Source organism: Diospyros lotus, chromosome 8 (assembly GCF_014633365.1).
Source record: "Diospyros lotus cultivar Yz01 chromosome 8, ASM1463336v1, whole genome shotgun sequence".
Lineage (NCBI taxonomy): Eukaryota > Viridiplantae > Streptophyta > Magnoliopsida > Ericales > Ebenaceae > Diospyros > Diospyros lotus.
This window is the reverse complement of record NC_068345.1, coordinates 20,430,437-20,450,214: the sequence shown is the minus strand read 5'-3', so window position 1 is coordinate 20,450,214 and position 19,778 is coordinate 20,430,437. Positions and strand designations below refer to the sequence as shown.

Below are 19,778 nucleotides of genomic sequence, written 5' to 3'. Positions count from 1 at the left end.
TTATAGATTCTACCATTAAAGCCAAATATGTAATGGCATGTGATGCTGCAAAAAAAAAGATGTTTGGATATAGAAGTTTGCGTTCGAACTAAAAGTGGTTACGTCCATTAAGTTGTCAATATCTTTATATTGCAACAATAATTGAGCTATTGCACAAGCTAAGAAACCAAGGTCTCATAAAAAATCCAAACATGTTGAAAGATGTTTCACATAATTAGAGAGATTATGGCATGTGGAGAGGTGCAATTGCAAAAGATAACCTCAGTAGATAATTTAGCTAACCCACTTACCAAATCCATAACTTCGTAATAGTTTGATTGTCATCTTGAGAAGATGGGTATTAAATACCACAAGATGATGTAGTAGTGCTATAACGGCCGGCCTCTTGGAGCTCTCGTTAGCATAGGAGATCCATGAGAGAGTCATCAAAGAAAAGGTATAGAAACACACTCCATTAAAAGCTAATCACATGGGTAATATTCCAATCAAACAAACTCTAACTATGTATGTATACATCATCATGTCATTATAGTGAACACATGGGGCTTATCTACCCATACATTACAATGTATCAAAAGGGCTATGGAAAATTACAAAATAGAACTCATCGTCACTCCCTCAGAACAACCCCTAATGACCTTCAAGTTGGGAAAACATCTGTACATATATCTAACACCAGACTTACCAGTGGCTAGATCTGTCACCTTCCTTAGCTTTCTCTTTATCTTTACCTGGATTGGCACAATAAAAAATATGAGCCACAAGGCTCAACAATTCTATAAAATAAGTACGAATCATAACGAAATGAGCAGTATACAACCACCACAAATACATAAGACCATTTCGCTGAGGAGGAGCAACACAAACTAAATATGATCAAACCATAGATTTTTTCCTACCACGATTAATAATATCAAGAATCATGCCTCAAGTCATGATGTATGCCAGCTGATAAACGAACAAATGACATATACAGCCTTGGGCTTGCGTCCAACCTCCACCTAGCTCATACTAGGTGGTAATGGAGTCAAACTTCCATGGCTAGGTATAAGCCTCACTAGCTTGATAGGATATTCTTTAGATTCTCAAGGGCACACTGCCTTTTGCAGGCACACCACCTTTCAGGATACGAGAACACACTTCCATTTAGGATACATAAACACACTACCATAAGGAATGCGGGGACACACCGCCTTATGAGATACGCGAACCCACCGCCTTAAAAGTTGGGGGTGTTCACACACGCTTACCCATATACAATAGCATCACTATGCGTACTTATGAATTTTATTCCCTTTATCTCCTTGGGGAGTGTTTTATGTAGATATTACCCTTTCTCATGCTTCACCACAACCATAGCACCCAATACCCCATTTCCTAGAATATTTGTATAAATGCAAATATAAATGATCAACCATTTTTCCCACCCTCCAAAGATGATAACAAGGCTAAAGCATATGGCGGGGCTTACTAGAAGGTTGAATACTGAAAATGGGGCATACTGGAAGTATAAAATAAGGAATCAAGCAACCATGGGAAAACTGTCGATAGAGAGAAGAAACCTATCGACTACCAAAAGCCACACTTTAATTTGTCAATAGATGGGGGTCCATCTATCGATCGATTTCTCCTTATAAGACCCAATCTGTAGACAGATGCCTTGCATCTATCGACCAATAGAAAACTAAAACCTAATTTGTCAACTAATAGAATACCATTTTTCCATTTGTCGACCAATCCACCCCATTTAGTCGATAGACAACCTCTCCAACTCAAAAATCAACTCATGAAAGACCAAAAACGCATACAAGTAACTCTAAACTCTTGCATGCATCTACACCCTAGCATCAAACACGCCATTCCTTTTAGAAATACAAGGTGAATCAAGTCTGCGTTCAAATGATAGGCACAATTTATCAAAAATACAAGAAAAACGACGCAAGCTACAAACAACCAAGTTTATACAAAAGCCCCTTCCAACGAAGGGTTTTATGATATCTCTACCTGTAAATAAATGACTCATGATTCACGAAGGAAGAAGATAATTAGGGCATACATCAACAAGAATCTGAAAGAGAACTTTCCATGAAAAAGAGATAGAATAGGAACTTGCCTTAGTGGATGGATGAATCCAAAGGAGAAGGCAAGCCAGGAACCAAGCTTCTGAAACCGGCAAATAGCCCCCTAACTTCAACAACCAATCTCCTCTTTGGCATCAATAAGAAGAAGATGAAGCAGAAAAGTAGATGGAACAAGAGGAGAAGAAGAATCGGGATAAGAAGGAAAAAATGAAGAAAAATTAAACAAGCCTTCCCTATATACTCCTTCCTCTCCCCAATTGGCCCTTGCACTTGCAAGAATTTACAAGGTTCCCACTCCCCTTTTCTTCCCATTAAATTAAATAGAAAGTGCCTATATATGTATACACACACACAACACAACCGACAACCCTATTTCTCTTCCAATTTCAAGGCCCAATTTTGACTTTTCCACATCCTTTGCATTCGACTTCCTTCCCAATTCCATTTCCTTTGACTTTGAATATTCCACACACATGGATCTCTTTTAGTTTTCATCTCTCACCACACTTGAAATGTTTTAACCTTTTAAATCAATCACACCAAAGTGGAACACACCAAACAAGGCGAACATATTCTAGGCCCTACTATCAGGTCATTACAAGTGCTATATGAAGTAATATTAGTGCAAGTGGGAGATTGTTAGTGATATACCTTAATAATAGATTTTTATGTATCCTTGTATTTAATAAATGGAAATTTATCTTCATTCATGAGTCTCTAATTTTGTATGAATGAGTCCCTAGATTTCTTATTGGAGATTTTGTTCTTAAGTTCTTAAGAATATGAAGACGAGATTCTTTGGTATGAGACATTTCAAATTATTCCTAGTCCTTAGCTTTCTTAAATGGGGACTTTGGGAAAGTGAGTATAGACTAGCACAAAAGTTTACTACTTTGATTAGTATGAGATACTAATGATAAAACTTGGTAAGTTACATGCCAAAAAGCATATGATGGTTATAGTAAATAACTGGGTGGTTGTTGGTTGAACAATGCACCAAACATGATGTTGATAACAAATTACGTGGCTAAAGGGATTAATGATTTGTTATCAGTTGCGATTGTGTAACTGATCCTTTGACTTGAAGCAACACGGTTGCCTTGTGTATTGGTGTGTGAGATTTGTTAATTATGCCAACTCATCCAATTGCGAGATGGGAATGTTCACTGTGTGGCCTCATTTAACTAATATATGAAGGTAAGTATTTGCATGACGTAATTTTTATAGATTGAATGTAATGACAATGTTTGTGGCCTATAGCATAAATCTTCCTGAATTTTAAGGACAAGATTCTGTTAAGGAGGGAAGGATGTAACAACATGTTGTTTTTGCTCCAATTAATTAAATCTCTTAACTCAAAATTTTAAAAGAAATTGAATATTTGAGCCTAATCAAGGAAGACCCAATCAATCTAGATGGACCTGATATGGTTTTAAATAGTGAAATCATAAGAAAAATTCTTGCTTAAGGTAGGCATAGAAGATGGTTAAGAAAGTAAGGAAACAAATGAAGATTAAAGAAGGAAAAAAAACCCATAAAAGGCGCATTTAGTTTATCAAAGATTAAAGCCTAAGAGCTTTGGTCAAGTAGATTGGGAGGAAAAGAACTAGTCTAGCTTATTGCGTTAATTTGGTCAACCATACTAGGTAGCTAGCCAACAGGAATGAAAAGGTTAAAAGTGGTCCAATAGACTAGTTTGGTTAAGCAAACTAAAATGTTTAGTCAACCAAAATGAGAAGTCAAAATTGGTCTAGCTTACTAGACCAGTTTGGTTAACCAATCTAAACCCCTTGATTAACCAAACTAAGAAAGAAGAATTTATGCCAACTCATTAGACTAGTTTAGTCTACCAAACTGCATAGATTGGTCGACTAAATTAGTGAAAAATTTTAGGAATAATTAAGCTAAAACTAGGTTTTGAATTATAATCTTGGGGATTTTATAACACAATTTTCGGCATCAATATCCAATTAATGAGACAATTTTAAGGGTCAAAATCAGTTAATTGTTGAGCTCCATGATTTGGTTAAACTAATGATAAATTAAATGATAATCAAGGAGACGAGATAAGAGATTTTCCCCATAATTATCTTTCAAAAGTTTGGGTAAAATATGAGGGATAAAAGAGGATTAGGATTGATGTTTGCCCTAATTGACCTAGCCAACAAAACCTAAAAAAGCTACAAAAAGAAGGAAAGTAAACCAGAGAAAGGATTGGGTAAATTTGTAGGTTGTCTCCTAATCTTTGTGGACTAAAATGCCCCTATGAGAGGGATAAATATGGAATCAAGTAAGGGAAATAGGGTAAATGGTATGAGGTCATACAAGGCTTGGAGAATAGGGTTTTCTTCTCATTTTCATTCATGCAAGCTACAAAAAATTGAGAGGAAGAGAGGTAGAATCTAGGGAAGTTTTGGGAGCTTGAGGAGGGCACTTCTTCCAAAGGAAAAGGACTAAGGAAGGAAGAGAGAGATCTCAGTACCTGGGGACCACAGTAAGTGATCTTTCTTAGCCCTTTTTGCATGCATAGAGCATAATGGCATGTCATCTTATGTGATGCATTTTATTTTATGTTATGTTATGTAATTGTCATGGCATGCCATTTTATTTTGTATATATACAAGGTCACTCACTTCGTAAAGAAAGAGCATTGTCTTAGCGAATGGACCCTAAAAATAGTTGAATGGGAAAATAAGGGTGCATGGTATACATTAAATTTTACTAAGCTATATAGAGGCTCGTGACTTACATTCTAAACATTTTTAGAATGTTTTCAAAGTGACTACCACTGCTAGAGACCATTATAGTCCCTAGTTCAAGATAGTTATAAGAGCATGTTAATTATCCTATATGTTGTGACATGTTTTGATAGGATCAACATTTCATTTTTGGGTTGTATTTCACGTTTCATGGACAGGGTTTTAATTTAACTGTTGTAACTTTGATGGAACTTTTATAATGGTTTTTGGCTAAAAATGTGTAAATTTCCCATTAATTGGAGGAGGGTCCCATGCAACATGAAAATTTTGATAACTCCAACATCTGTAAATCCCCTCGAGGGTCCCATAAAAAGGATAGATATTATCCTTTAGGAATTCTAATAAAACCTTGGTACAAAAGGGATAAATATTATCTATTAAAATCCTAATTCTGATAAGATATTAGAATATTGGGATAAACATCATCTACAAAATTCCAAACCAAGGAGATTTAAGATTTCCCCATTCTCCTCTATAAATAAGTAGGCCTTCATTTTAGAAAATCTACGTCTCTAACATTGGTAGAAATTCTGCTCTACATTTTTTTGCATCCTCAGTGTTTTACCTAAGCATTAGAGTGTTTACCGAGGGACCTCCTCGTGCCCTCTGACTATTTTCTTCCTTGCAAACTCATGCTGTTAGACAATGACATTCCCAGTCAAATAAATTCATTGTTGTATTTTAGCAACAACAATGGTTAAAATAATGCCTATGTTGTTGGTTCTTATTTTATGGGCAAACTGAGTTTTATTTGAAATTTTTAGTTTGAAAATAAAGATTCACTTTAAATTGATGTAGAGGTCCAACTCAATATTTAAAATGACTAACAAGGTTTCTGGGAAGAAATGTTGTTGAGTAATTTGTTAGTTTATTAAAGTTTGATTTGAAAAGGATATAAGAAAATTTCTATTAAGTGATGATGACTATAACAATGTGTTAGACTTAATGATTGAGTGTAAAAATAATCACGTAAGATATATAGATCAATTGAGTAAAGCAAGTATCTTAATTAAGTACAAATCTGTGTTACTCGCGTAATATAATGATATCTCATATTAGATTAGAAAATAGGTTCTTATAATCAAGTAAAAAGCTTCATGTAATCGAATAATTCTGTGATCTAATTCTTGTATTCAAGTAAAAATCCATTATACTCAAATAATATTCTTATTAGAAAAGCCTTGTAGGGATCCCCAACCCAGAAACCCCTAAACTAGGGAAACTAAGGTGGAGTCCCTTGAGAAGAGAGAAAGACATACAACAACCAAGAATGTGACAGCCAAGCTAACACAATAGAAGCATGGAATACACAAAGTTGTTAGGTGTGGAGACGACAAAATTAAAACAACCCGCTAGCCAAACGCTATAGGGTACTGATATACACAACACACTACAACAAAACAATCTTTTTGCTATGATTTTTTTTTCTACATAGCAAATCCAAATCCAAATCCAAAGCCTTCAATCCCAGCGAAGAACCAATCTTTCATCCCACCAAATCCAAAACCTCATTGTAAGGAATCTATTTCTTCCCCAAGACTAACCCACGACGTGACAATCTAGTAGTTCGAACTGTTAGTGTAGGTGATCTAGACCCAATCAGATTGGACATGTTGTACACTGACAATTGTAATCATGTTATTATTTGAATAAGGAGTTATTCAAATTCACAAGAAGTCATTCTATTAGTTTCTTGTTATTATTGTAATAACCGAATGAAACTAGATAGAAGTCCATATGATGTATACTGTGAATAATCTATAAAGATGTGAGATGATGCATCACAGTTTATAGACATCATTAAACGTCCCAAGTCATAGCAATGTCAAGAATGGACATTGACAATTGCGGTAAGACTTGTATGTGCTATGTTTTTGCTATGTGATAGCAATGGGGGTCTCACACCCATAGGCATGGGGATGCCTAGACAAGTACATAGGTGACCAATGTTGGAGAACGTGTCACTGGACATGACTCGCCATGAGAATCCATTTTGGTTAAATGTTGATGGAATTCTCATACGAGATGGGTGTAACTAATCCTTGGACCTGAGGTTGTCACGGTCATCTCATAAGAAGACTGGTATGCTTTGACATCGTTTCGATGGGCCTAGACAAAGGCTGCACGTGGGCGATCGTTGGGTATATCATGAGGCTTATGGAGATGGGTGCATAGCCAAGATGGGACTCGTCTATCCCTTGATAGAGGATGATGTATCTAAGGCGCATTCGGTGGATATTCACTTTAAATCCATGGCCATGGTGAAAGAGATCAATAAGGAGTTATTGATTCACTTTCTATTAAGTGAAGATATCCGAAAGACCGAAGAAAACTCATGTGATCATTATCAAGCAACACATCGCCATACTTGAGATCACATAAGATGCATTGACGAGAGGATCGTATTACACGGTAACCATGCTCGTGAAAGGTTATTTGCGGATTATGAATCCTTCTGAATAATTGGGTAGGCATGACGCCTTGCTAGAGGCCAATCTTGTCTTATGTGTTCGTACCGATACATTGCCAACATATTCGGAAGCCTAATGAGTCATACGCAATAGGCACGATCCCTGGCTTAAACCAGGAGAGTGGACGTATGGTTAAGTGGGACACTTCGGCAAGAAGTTGTGCCATCGTAGGTTCTCACGGAAAAAGAACAGATAGACGTAATGACGTCGATATGATGAGGAGTCGTCGTAATGGAAAGAGTTTCCTAAAAATGGCATTTGATTAAATTAGGAAGGAGTTTCTAATTTAATGATTTTCTATTTGTTGGGGTGGCAAATAGGAAATAAAATATTTTTGGGCTTAAGTTAATATTTGGACTAAATTAGATTTGGGCCAAATATTAAATTAAATATTATATTTGGACTAAATTGGATTTGGGCCAAATATTAAAATAAATATTATATTTGGACTAAATTAGATTTGGGCCAAATATTAAATATTATATTTGGACCAAATTAGATTTGGGCCAAATATTAAATAAAATATATTTGGGCTTGAATTAGATTTGGGCCATAATATTTTATTTCACCTATAAAAGGATTGGGCCATTTAATTATATTTCTAGTTGGACTAGAATAAGCCCACTTATGATTCTAATTAAATTAGAATTAATGGGCTAGCCCAATCCATTAGGGTTTTAGAAACCCTATAATATTTCATTATAAATATCCTTTTATAGGTTGCCCATTATTGAGGTGATTTTTGGTGTCATTTTTCAAGAGTTGAAAAACGCATTGCCGTTCACCCTTCCCCGTTTCTTTTGGCATCGATTTGAAACGTGGGTGTTCTTTTACCGTCCATACACAAGCCGCGCAAAGGAGAAGGAGCTAGCACTCCTATTCCGCTCTCCTTGCCAACGGACGCGTGCCGCGTATCACGAGTTAGAGGCCGGACGCTTGGACGGCTCGAATCCGCGAACGACTCGATAATCTAAAGGTTAGATTTATTTATTTGTTTGTGAATGATTTGATTTCGACGTTGATCCAATCGCCGGGATCGGGGTAAGGTTCAAAATTTTTGAACTACGCTGCTTGCCCCGTAGCGATCTTGCTTTACTTTCACGAACACCTTTGGTACGTCAATCTAGTTAATGAAGAACCAACCCTTCATCCTTCCAAATCCAAAACCTCATTGCAGGGACTTCAATCTGGTACGTCAATCTATTTCTTTCCCTAAATTGGTTTTTCCCTTACTATTTGGACTCATTGGTTATGTTTTAATTGTACAAGCACACCATATGTTTTATAAAATGCCTAATAAGTGATCTGACTACTCTTGTACATTCTGTGTGTACAAGAGTTTAGTTAATTTGATACTCTGTGTGTGTACGTATATATATATATATAGAAACACATACATATTCCATCAAATCAGTTTTCGTATTACATTTTACGAACGATTGATTTTTATATGTTATTTATTGGGAAAGCTTATCACTTTATTGTTATTTGTTTGGCTTTTAGCCTTAAGATGTTTGATTCTTAACGGCTACACAAAGAAAATTAACAAATTAATGAATTTTGTTGTTCCAATTGTATATTATCGAAAGGCTAATGTACGTGGACACTATTGAAATGAACATTTATTATTTAATTTGTTTTGTGATGATTTAATCAACTTAGATAAGCAAATTAAGTTAATAATTGTTTTCTAATTAAGAAGCAGTAAGTTTTGACTTTCTAAGACATAAACTTAAATAATTTACATTATTAATTTCAAGTAAAAAAATTTATGATCGATGAGATGGATCACGCACGCCAACCAAGAAGTATTCTCACACCCAATGGAAGATTGAAACTGAAAAGGGATCTCAAGTCTTGGCTTGTCCATTGAATCCTTAAGTTAGAATTGAGGATGAGTTTTGAGAGAGACATGAAAATAGGAGGAACAACAAAGGTTAGAGGGAAATATTGTTATCCATTTTGTTAAAGTTGATGGTCTTTTATTGATTACTATGGTTTGGTTACTACAACAAATTTTAGCTTTCTCTATGTTGTGTTTGATAACAGTGATCTAATCACTCTTGTACACTCTGCTTATTTTTCTGGTTGTACAGCATAGTGCTCTACATAGTTCCATTGCCCTTACATTAAAAGCCCAACACAAAATAAAAGACTCTAGAATAAGTAAAAAATTGTTTTTTAGCACAAAAGGAAATTTAAATGGCGAAAAAACATAATCAGTAGCATATATTATGGGCTAAAACCGAAGTTTGTAAGTGAATTTTATGCCCGTTTCTTTGAAGACGCACAATCAAACTTTTCCAGATACACTAATGTTGTTTCAACTTCATTCGTAGCCCGACCCTCATCACATTGTTAGAGCAACATGTTGAGTTCTAACCTAGTCAAGAGGGGGGTGAATTGACACCTTTTAAAAACTTTAATGCAAAACTTATGCACGTATATATATGAGAAAACAAATTTAATACAAACCAAAATTATAGTTGAGAGTACGGGAGCACTTAAATACTAGATGGATAATATGATATCCACTGGCTGTGCTAGTATGTGCTTAGATCCAATATACTCTTCAAATTACAACTTGGTGAAAACATGTGATTTGAATGCACACAATAACAAGACTTTAAATAAACCAAATGGAATATTGAATGAGTACAAAGAAATGATCAATTAAAGAAAATCAGAATATAATAACCAACAAGAATGTAGGCCTTAGGATTTGGCCACACAAAACCAAAAACAAACAAGTATAATCAAGCAAGAATAAGTAAAGAGTGAAGAGAAGAAGAACACAACGATGTATAGTGGTTCGGCCCTTATGGCTTACATCCATTACTTAAGGATTTCCTTCCTTAGGATTTTCAACCAAATCCACTATATGAAACTTTTGATACAACCACCGAAGCCTTCACTTGGCTTCACCACCACCAAACTATTTTTGGAGTCTCACACTCACTAGTTTGGATTTTGTACGCTCTTTACAAGATACAAGAATAGTAGAGATTGAGAAATAGGGTTCTCTCAAAAATAATACAATGAAGTGTAGAGAACTCTCTTAGTTTTCTCTCAAGAAGATAGGGGAAAAGAAAGACTTAGAAAGAGTGAAAATCTTGGCCAATGATGTAGAAAATAATAGGGCTTCCAAAAGTTGTTCCAAAGCCTTCAAGAGACCCTTTTATATAGTGTTAGAGAAGGCTTTCCTTGATCAATCTCAGCTCTCCATGTGTCAAGTCTTCAAGCCAATCTCAGCCCTTCGTTTTGAATTTTTGATTTACCTTCCATAATTAGCTAACTTGATTGATCTTCAAGACCTTTGACTTTTGTAGATCTCCAATCAGCCTTGAATGAGCAAATCAATTCCAATAATGCATGGCTGATTTCAAGGATTAAAATATCATCCAAACCCTTCATAATTCTTGCAAAATCGAAATTAAATAACAAATGATCAATTCTGACTTCTAATTGATCTTCAAACTCCTTTGATTGTGCAATTGGCCCCTTAGCTTCCATAACAAGCATAGCTAATTTGAATTTTGAATTTTAACCTCCAAATGGTGTAAAATCCAACCAAATAATGAAGCAAATTTGTCCAACAATGAATATATCAATTATAACCTCAAAAGCCCTTAATTGATCAAGTTTCCATACTAAAAAAATGTTGACAAGTAGAGAATCAATTTGTGTAGCTGAATATATGCAAGATATCCTTTGAATATTCTCCCATAATGAAGATATCAATTAGCCATAATTAGTAGAATACTTGATTCCATGATTTGAGCCTCCATATCCTTTTAATGAGAGAGAATCAGCAATAAAGGAAAGTAATATCAATCAAGGTTTAATTTTCAAACCTTAATTTCCTCCATTAATGTTGAACAATAATGCTAAATCTTTAACTTCTCCATTTGAATGCAATTCAAAAAAAATCTTCCATATTTAACTGAGTAGAGGAGCTTTTAGGAACCTTTAAATTTACTCCTTGATTCTCTTACAATATCTAGACCAACGAGATGATGTATCCTTGATGAGTGAGCTCCACGTGGCTGCCATGTTATCAAAATGCCACATTAACAATGCCATGTTGCCAAGTTACATATACGACAACTCCATATAGTGGACTACTCCAATCTCCTCAAAAACTTCCATATAGATCTTTTGAACTTCCCATATATGAACAATGATTCCATATATATCTTCTAGACTTTCCATTCCAAGAAGAACTTTCCATACATAGCTCAAATACTCAAATTTCTAGAAAGCTCTCTAAAAACTTGTTTCCATATATAATGAAATCTCTATATCAATATAAGAAGTTTCCATATATAACCTGTGTCATGAAATCACTAAAGAATAGCTTTGTAAGCCTTATGAAGGCTTCATGCTTTGTTAGTACATAAAATATAAATGAACATTCACATTCACACATGCCAATCATCAATCATCAAAATCTACACTCAACACAACATGATCTCCTTTTTAAGAAGTTACTTGGATCTGATTTTGACCCTACTGAATAATTTCTCATGGTAAGTGATTTGAATGCTATCTTATTCCTTTTCCTCTTCTTAAAATTAATTCTTTAATTGTATATTGTATATGCTGGAATTAGTGGTGTTGTGAATATTTGTGGTGTTGTGAATTAGTGGTAAGTGATTTGATGGTGGTTGAGATAAATAATGTAAAATGGAAAGAGCACAAAAGATGCAAGTATTGTCTTGGAACCGGTATACATTTTAACAAATCCTCTTGCTTTTAAGGTGCCACCATCACTTTAATATCCATTTTTGAATATTCTCTTTATCTAATACTTTAATCAACAGTCTCATAAGCTTCAGTTTACCTTATTGGGATTTGAAGAAAAGGTTGAAAATGGTTGTGTTACTTCAGTTCATTATTATTGTCTTCAAATTTTTATTTCATTTATGTTAAATCTAATTGGTGGGGTCCAATTCCTTATTAAAAACCAAACCTAAAAACCATTTTTCTTGGGTGATCTGACTATTGTCGTGTGATTAGACAACATTTTGTCCAATTTGAAAGCCTAAGATTATGGTCCTCACAATGCCTAAGAAGAAGAAAAGTGTCCATGGTACTGTGTATGTTCTTGATCTTAATTACGTGTAGTTTACTTTTGGCAATTTTTGTTAATATTTTCTTATGTTTTGTGAGTCAAAGTTAGGTTCTTTTTGGAATTTCTAAACATGGATTGTGTTTTTCCTTTCTTCTTCTTTTTTGTTTTTTTGTTTTATCTCCCTTTTTAGGCTACTTAACCATATTAAACTTGAAAGTCTCCATAGCCTAAATTGCTAGTTCAAGTAATAACATAGATGAAGTTATTTTTGGCTTTTACTTCTGATCTGCAGCTCTAAAATATTATGGACTAAAATTTTTCAATTTTCCAGCTTCGGGATCTTAATTCTATTAGAATTAGTAGAGTAATCCTTTGTATGTATGCACGATCGTTTCTTTTTCCATTGAAGAGTTGAGTTCAAATGAACAGTAACCAACCCCCCAAAGATCGTCTGTTGGGATTTCCCTGTACACATACTACCCACCAAGTCAGACACCACTACACTCACTCTCAGTCTTCGCCTTTCCCCTATCTAGAATGATGGCAAGTAAGAGTGAGTCTCAAGACTTAAAAAGCATACAGAAAAAAATGGTCACAAGGTTAAAGACTACCTTACCCATACAACGCATACAAGCCATGACATAAACCATAACTCAGCCCATATAACAATGCATGCAACAATGCACATATAGCAAACTGAGGGGCCCACACATAAAACTCATAGGGGCGCCCAAGGTTGCATATACAAACCTGCATGCAGCCATAAACTGGCTAGCATATCTGGAGCCAAGGCTCCCATCCATAACCACGTGTGTCGAAGCAACCATAACAACGTTTCGAGCCCTAAAGTGCCACAACCACAACATGAGTCAGAGCTCCTAAGCCCAACGCTCACATGACAACAAAACAGAGCCAAATGCTCCTGACCCCAATGCTCGCACAAAGTCACACTAAGCCACAGCTCATCGAGCCCATGCTCGAGGGTATACCCCGCCCCACACAATTGTAACCATGCAATGCAACATATAAGAATGCAAGGCTATTACAACATTAGCGATAATACATAACCCATAAGCCATGCATCAAGCCATGCTACACCCACATAAGAATACGAATGTCACGCTAATTCCTTCTAAATGCACACACACAACACACTAGCATGCTCATGCCTTTGCATAATCATCATATGAACCCCCAACTGCTAACCACCCATTATCATGCAACCATAAAATAAAGTTGTAAACCATACAACCACCCAACACCATCTAGGAACCTATTCTTGCATGGTTAGGCATCATTCCATGAAGAAACACAAGGAGAACCAAGCCCTATTCAAGCTCTTGAAAGAAATACATCAAGATTACCTCTTAAAGAAGCTCACAAATCAAGAGACCCATAGGAGACTAGAAAATAAAGAATTCAAACCATAGAGAGGGAAAGAAGGAAAAGAAGCTTGCCTCTTATATTTTCCTTTAAATTTCTCACAAAACCTGGGTTATCGATGTCACAACACAAGGCTCTTCTAGCAAAATTTAGACATAATAAGTCAAAAGAAATATTGAAATACACACTACTAAAACCAACTTAAGTCACTTACTTTGCACGCTACCACATTTTTTTTCCACTTTCCTTCATTCCTTCTTGCCTTCCTAATCTTTTCCTTGCTTTCCCCAATTCTTCCCATGTTTCCACCTTTATTTATAAAGCCGAGTAGCATGAAAAGAGTTGCAAAACAAGTGGGTGGCAGCAAGTTGCCACACCAGGTGCCTAAAACAGGGCCACATAAGCCCCACGTGGCACAGCATGATCATGCATGGCACACACATGGAGTGGCCTGCTCGCATGGCACACGCATGGCCCAATCTCGTAGCTACGCTCATGGCACGTACCTAGCACCTGCTTGAAATAGTGTCGTTTTGGCGTTTGTTGGCTAGAATTAATTCCAGCAAAAATTCCAACTCATGCGCACCCAAGCTTAAACCCGTAACCTTCGCTAGCCACTCACACATGAGTGCCACCTACTCTACCAACTTCCTCACTTATTAATGTGCATATTTTAATTTTAAGGGAATACTGCCCCCCAGTTTCCAGAATTATACTTAAGCCCTAAAACTTCTGAACATTTGCAATTATCTCCTCAATCAAAAATACATTAAATTTAATATCTTTCACAAAATTCCTTAAACCCACAAATATTCATTAAATCATGGATAAATGGATCGCTACAAGCCTTAAGACTAATTCAAAGTAGGCATGTTATTTTAATCGAGTATATCTTGGTTGTAATCGAGTAAACATAAGCTATGTGATAGATAATCGATTACGAGTCTCAATATATTCGAGTAAAGATCAAATGTACTCAACTAAGTTATCTTTGTATTTGAGTAGATAATATAAGTTTATGTCCATGAAAAATTAATCGAGTATTCAGTTTTTGTAATTGAGTAATGATTTAAGTATACTCGAGTAAATTCTCTTTGTAATTGAGTATATATCCTCCAAAAATTTATCAAATATCTGGACTGTTTTTGTAATCGAGTACTTGATATGTTAATCAAATAATAATTTATGTGTACTCGAGTGAATTATCTTTTTAATTGAGTATATATATTCCAAAAACATGCTAAGTCTATGGATCATTTATGTAATCGAGTTGTAAGGCCCCCACCCAGGTCCCCAAAGAACTAGAGAGGGTGCCCTACTAAAATAGAGACAACCTAATCAAGAAATGAAAGTAAAGCAAGATCGCTATGGGGCAAGCAGAGTAGTTCAAAAATTTGAACCTTACCTCGATCCCGGCAATTGGATCAACGTCGAAATCAAATCATTCATGAACAAATAAATAAATTTAACCTTTAGATTATCGAATCATTCGTGGATTCGAGCCGTCCAAGTGTCCGGCCTCTAACTCATGATACGCGGCACGCGTTCGTTGGCAAGGAGAGCGGAATAGGAGTGCTAGCTCCTTCTCCTTTGCATGGCTTGTGTATGGATGGAAAAAGAACGCCCTCGTTTCGTATTGATGCCAAAAGAAACGGGAAGAGTGAGAGGCAATACGTTTTTCAACTCTTGAAAAACGACACCAAAAACCCTTATATTTGGGCAACCCATAAATGGGTATTTATAAGGAGCTCTAGAGTTTCTTAAACCCTAATGGATATGGGCTGGCCCATTTAGTTTAGTCCAATTAGGAACTCAAATCAAATGGGTTTATTCTAGTCCAACTAGGATTATAATTAAATGGTCAAATCCTTTTATAGGTTTAATAAAATATTGTGGCCCAAATCTAATTCAAGCCCAAATATATTTTATTTAATATTTGGCCCAAATCTAATTTGGTCCAAATATAATATTTAATATTTGGCCCAAATCTAATTTAGTCCAAATATAATATTTATTTTAATATTTGGCCCAAATCTAATTTAGTCCAAATATAATATTTAATTTAATATTTGGTCCAAATCCAATTTAGTCTAAATATTAACTTAAGCTCAAATATATTTTATTTCCTATTTGCCACTCCAACAAATAGAAAATTATTAAATTAGAAACTCCTTCCTAATTTAATTAATTGCCATTTTAGGAAACTCTTTCCATTATGACGACCCCTCGCCATATTGACGTCATTACGTCTATTTGTTCTTTTTCCGTGAGAACCTATGACTGCACAGCTTCTTGCTGAAGTGTCCCACTTAACCATACGTCCACTCTCCTAGTTTAAGCCAGGGACCGTGCCTATTGCATATGACTCATTAGGCTTTCGAATATGTTGGCAATGTGTCGGAACAAACACATAAGACAAGATTGGCCTCTAGTAAGGCATCATGCCTACTCAATTATTTAAAAGGATTCATAATCTGCAAATAACCTTTCACGAGCATGGTTACCGTGTAATTCGATCCTCTCATCAATGTATCTTATGTGATCTCAAGTATGACAATGTGTTGCTTGATAACGATCACATGAGTTTTCTTCAGTCTTTCGGATATCTTCACTTAATTAGAAAGTAAATCAATAACTCCTTATTGATCTCTTTCACCATGGCCATGGATTTAAAGTGAATATCCACCGAAGGCGTCTTAGATACATCATCCTCTATCAAGGGATAGACGAGTCCCATCTTGGTTATGCACCCATCTCCATAAGCCTCACGATATACCCAATGATCGCCCACATGTAACCTTTGTCTAGGCCCATCGAAACAATGTAAAAGCATACCGGTCTTCTTATGAGATGACTGTGACAACCTCAGGTCACCTCAGGTCCAAGGATTAGTTACACCCATCTCGTATGAGAATTCCATCAACATATAATCAAAATAGATTCTCATGGCGAGTCATGTCCAGGGACACATTCTCCAACATTAGTCACCTATGTACTTGTCTAGGCATCCCCATGCCTTTGGGTGTGAGAGCCCCATTGCTATCACATAGCAAAAACATAGCACATACAAGTCTTACCGCAATTGTCAATGTCCATTCTTGACATTGCTATGACTTGGGACGTTTAATGATGTCTAGAAACTATGATGCATCATCTCACATCTTTATAGATTAATCACATTATACATCATATGGACTTCTATCTAGTTTCATTTGGTTATTACAATAATAACAAGAAACTAATAGAATGACTTCTTGTGAAATTGAATAACTCCTTATTCGATAATAAACATGATTACAATTATCAGTGTACAACATACCCAATCTAATTGGGTCTAGAGCACCTACACTAACAAGAAGAACAAGTCATGCATGCCACTGATAGATACTAAGAGAAAACTGATAGAGAAAACTTGTCATCCCGGCATATATAACAAAACCTCATCCTGCTACACAACAACTTATCTCTAGGCTTACATAGCCCAGGCACGCATAACATACATTTCTGGAACACCGGCCTCAAAATAAGTATAAACCATATAGACCCAAATAAACTAAAGATACATACAGTCCGAAAGCGACAAAATGCACAAAAAGAAACCCCTAGGCTAACAACTGTTAGGTTTGCACGGCCCTCTACACTGCCTAACCAAGTAGTCGAGAACTACTAGACTCACCCACAACTGGGTCCTTACCCTTACCTGGAATGAAGAGAAAACAAGGTGATCCCAAATGACTCAACAAGCTCATAAATAAATGAAAGACGGATAGAGTAGGTGCTTAGAGTAAACCTACATCTCAAGTGCATAACAAACCAAAACTCATGCATAACACGCCATGCAATCTCATAAAATGACACAAGTACCAACTGCATAAGTAACAATGCACATATATAGGATCTTAGGGCCCAAATAAGGAATGCACTAGCACCCAAGTCCTTATCAAAAACCTGTTATCGCCTTGAAGGTAGATTGTACCTGTGCTACAAACTGAAGCTCGCTTGAGTGGGAGCTACCACACCCGCTGGTATGCATAACCATCCAAGATAAAAAAAACTCTTCATGCCGAGGCATCCCTAATAACTCGGTTCAAAAAACCCAACACCGTACAATTGTATCTCAAAACTGGCACCATGACTCGTGCGGATGCAACAGATAAGGGGTGGCGTAGTAGACCGAAAAGGATACAAAGCCCCCATAAGCCAAGCATCCCACCAAGCCTCACCCAACTAGTAAAACACACACCAAATGCAATTGCTCGTGCTTAACAACTAATAAATAAATATCATGGTTGTGGGACAAGAACTCAAGTCAAATGGAACCCTCAATGCATATCCCAAGATCTTGCATGCATATGAACTGACCATGTACTATAAATAAAAGGAACACATAAAATTACTCTTGGCCATAGCAACCCCTACGAGAACCTACTCGTAACAACCTAGCTTCATTCCATAACAAACAGAAGGGAGAACCAAACCCTTTAAAGCTCACAACAATAGACTACACAAATGTTAACTAAATGGGTTGAGTTATATACCAAAATGAATCATATCAATTCTAGTTTATAACGCTTCAAACGGTTCTTCAATCGGAGTTTTCTACTAAGAGTTATGCCAAAATTAGTGAAACATGCGCAAGTTGTCACAAGGCAAAAACGGTCGACAGTTTCTCTTGACCGGTCGAAGCCAAGAACCCCCCCCCCCCCCCCCCCCCCCGAAAACCCTCCAAACATGCAAGTTCCACCCAAAGACTTGTACCAACTACACCCAAACACTGAATACATCACTCTCAAGGGGTTATAGGGTTGAACAAGCCCTATTTTGAAATCCAAATGAAACTAACAAGATCAAACAAGGGATTTGAGAGATTTACAACCATTTCTACATAGATTCCAAACCAAGATTTTCTTGAAAAACACCAAACCCAAAGAAATCAAAAGGAAGAAAAGAAGATTAGAACCTACCTTTAGAAGCTTTTCCTTTAGGATTCCACTTGAAGAACAATCACCACACAAGCAATCCTTCACTTCACACTTCAAAATAAGAGAAATGGGTAAGGAAAGAAGAAAGGAAACAAACCCAACTTGATCAATCTCTCTTGGAAGCACAAAATCAAGAAAAAGTGGTAATGAAGAAAACCCTAGCTCACCTTTCTCTTCTTGGCCGAGCGTCGGTTCCTCTTCTCCTCCTTTCCTTCAATTTTCCTTTTAATTTAATGCAAAACAAGCCCTCCTCACTTATATATATATATCCCCATATCTCCATAATTACAAAACTACCCTTATGCACAATAACTTAAATGAAAAGTGCTTATATGCAAATAATAGCTTGGCTTGATTTAATTAAAAACCACAAACTCTTCAAATAATTTCCACACACATACCTTGCAAATAATTGTGGGTCCCATTTCCTCTTAAGTCAAGCCTTTGACTTCTCCACATTTCCATTTCCTTTGCACAATACCTAAAAATATCATGTATAATTCCTCACTATTCTTAGTCAAATAAGATAATTATCCTATCCCCATTTATCTTACATGAACCCACTATCGAGTCGTTACATGAGTACATAAAATGTTAATAGAGTAAAGATCTTAGTATACTCAAGTAAATATAGCTTTCTAATTGAGTATGTATTAAAATTTTCTATTTAAAAAATTTAAATATAACTACCACATGTCCCACACTGCTTTTTTCATCAAAAATTGATTTCTCTCGCTGCCATGACATTTTTATAGCATTCCTTCTTCAAATTGCAATGGCCTAGATATATGTGTTGTGAGGTTTGAGGAAAAGGTAAGAAAATTGGAGAAAAATTGGACAGGGTGTACCAAGTAAGTATAAAAATAGGTGGAATTAAGTTAAGGGTATTTGGACAGGGTGTACCAAGTAAGTATAAAAATATGTGTTGTGTTTGTACCGACACATTGCCAACATATTCGAAAGCCTAATGAGTCATACACAATAGGCACGATCCCTGGCTTAAACCAAAAGAGTGGACGTATGGTTAA

General features: G+C 36.0%; 1 long non-coding RNA gene across 1 annotated transcript; it reads right to left on the bottom strand.

Annotated features, from left to right (window-relative positions):
• Nucleotides 1-492: 492 nt before the first annotated feature.
• On the bottom strand, nt 493-18,997 carry LOC127807257 (uncharacterized). Its single transcript, XR_008024624.1, has 3 exons — nt 18,918-18,997; nt 18,733-18,801; nt 493-731 (listed from the first exon to the last, which is right to left on the bottom strand). It is a non-coding gene; the product is annotated as an uncharacterized LOC127807257 (long non-coding RNA).
• Between the last annotated feature and the right edge of the window lie 781 nt (nt 18,998-19,778).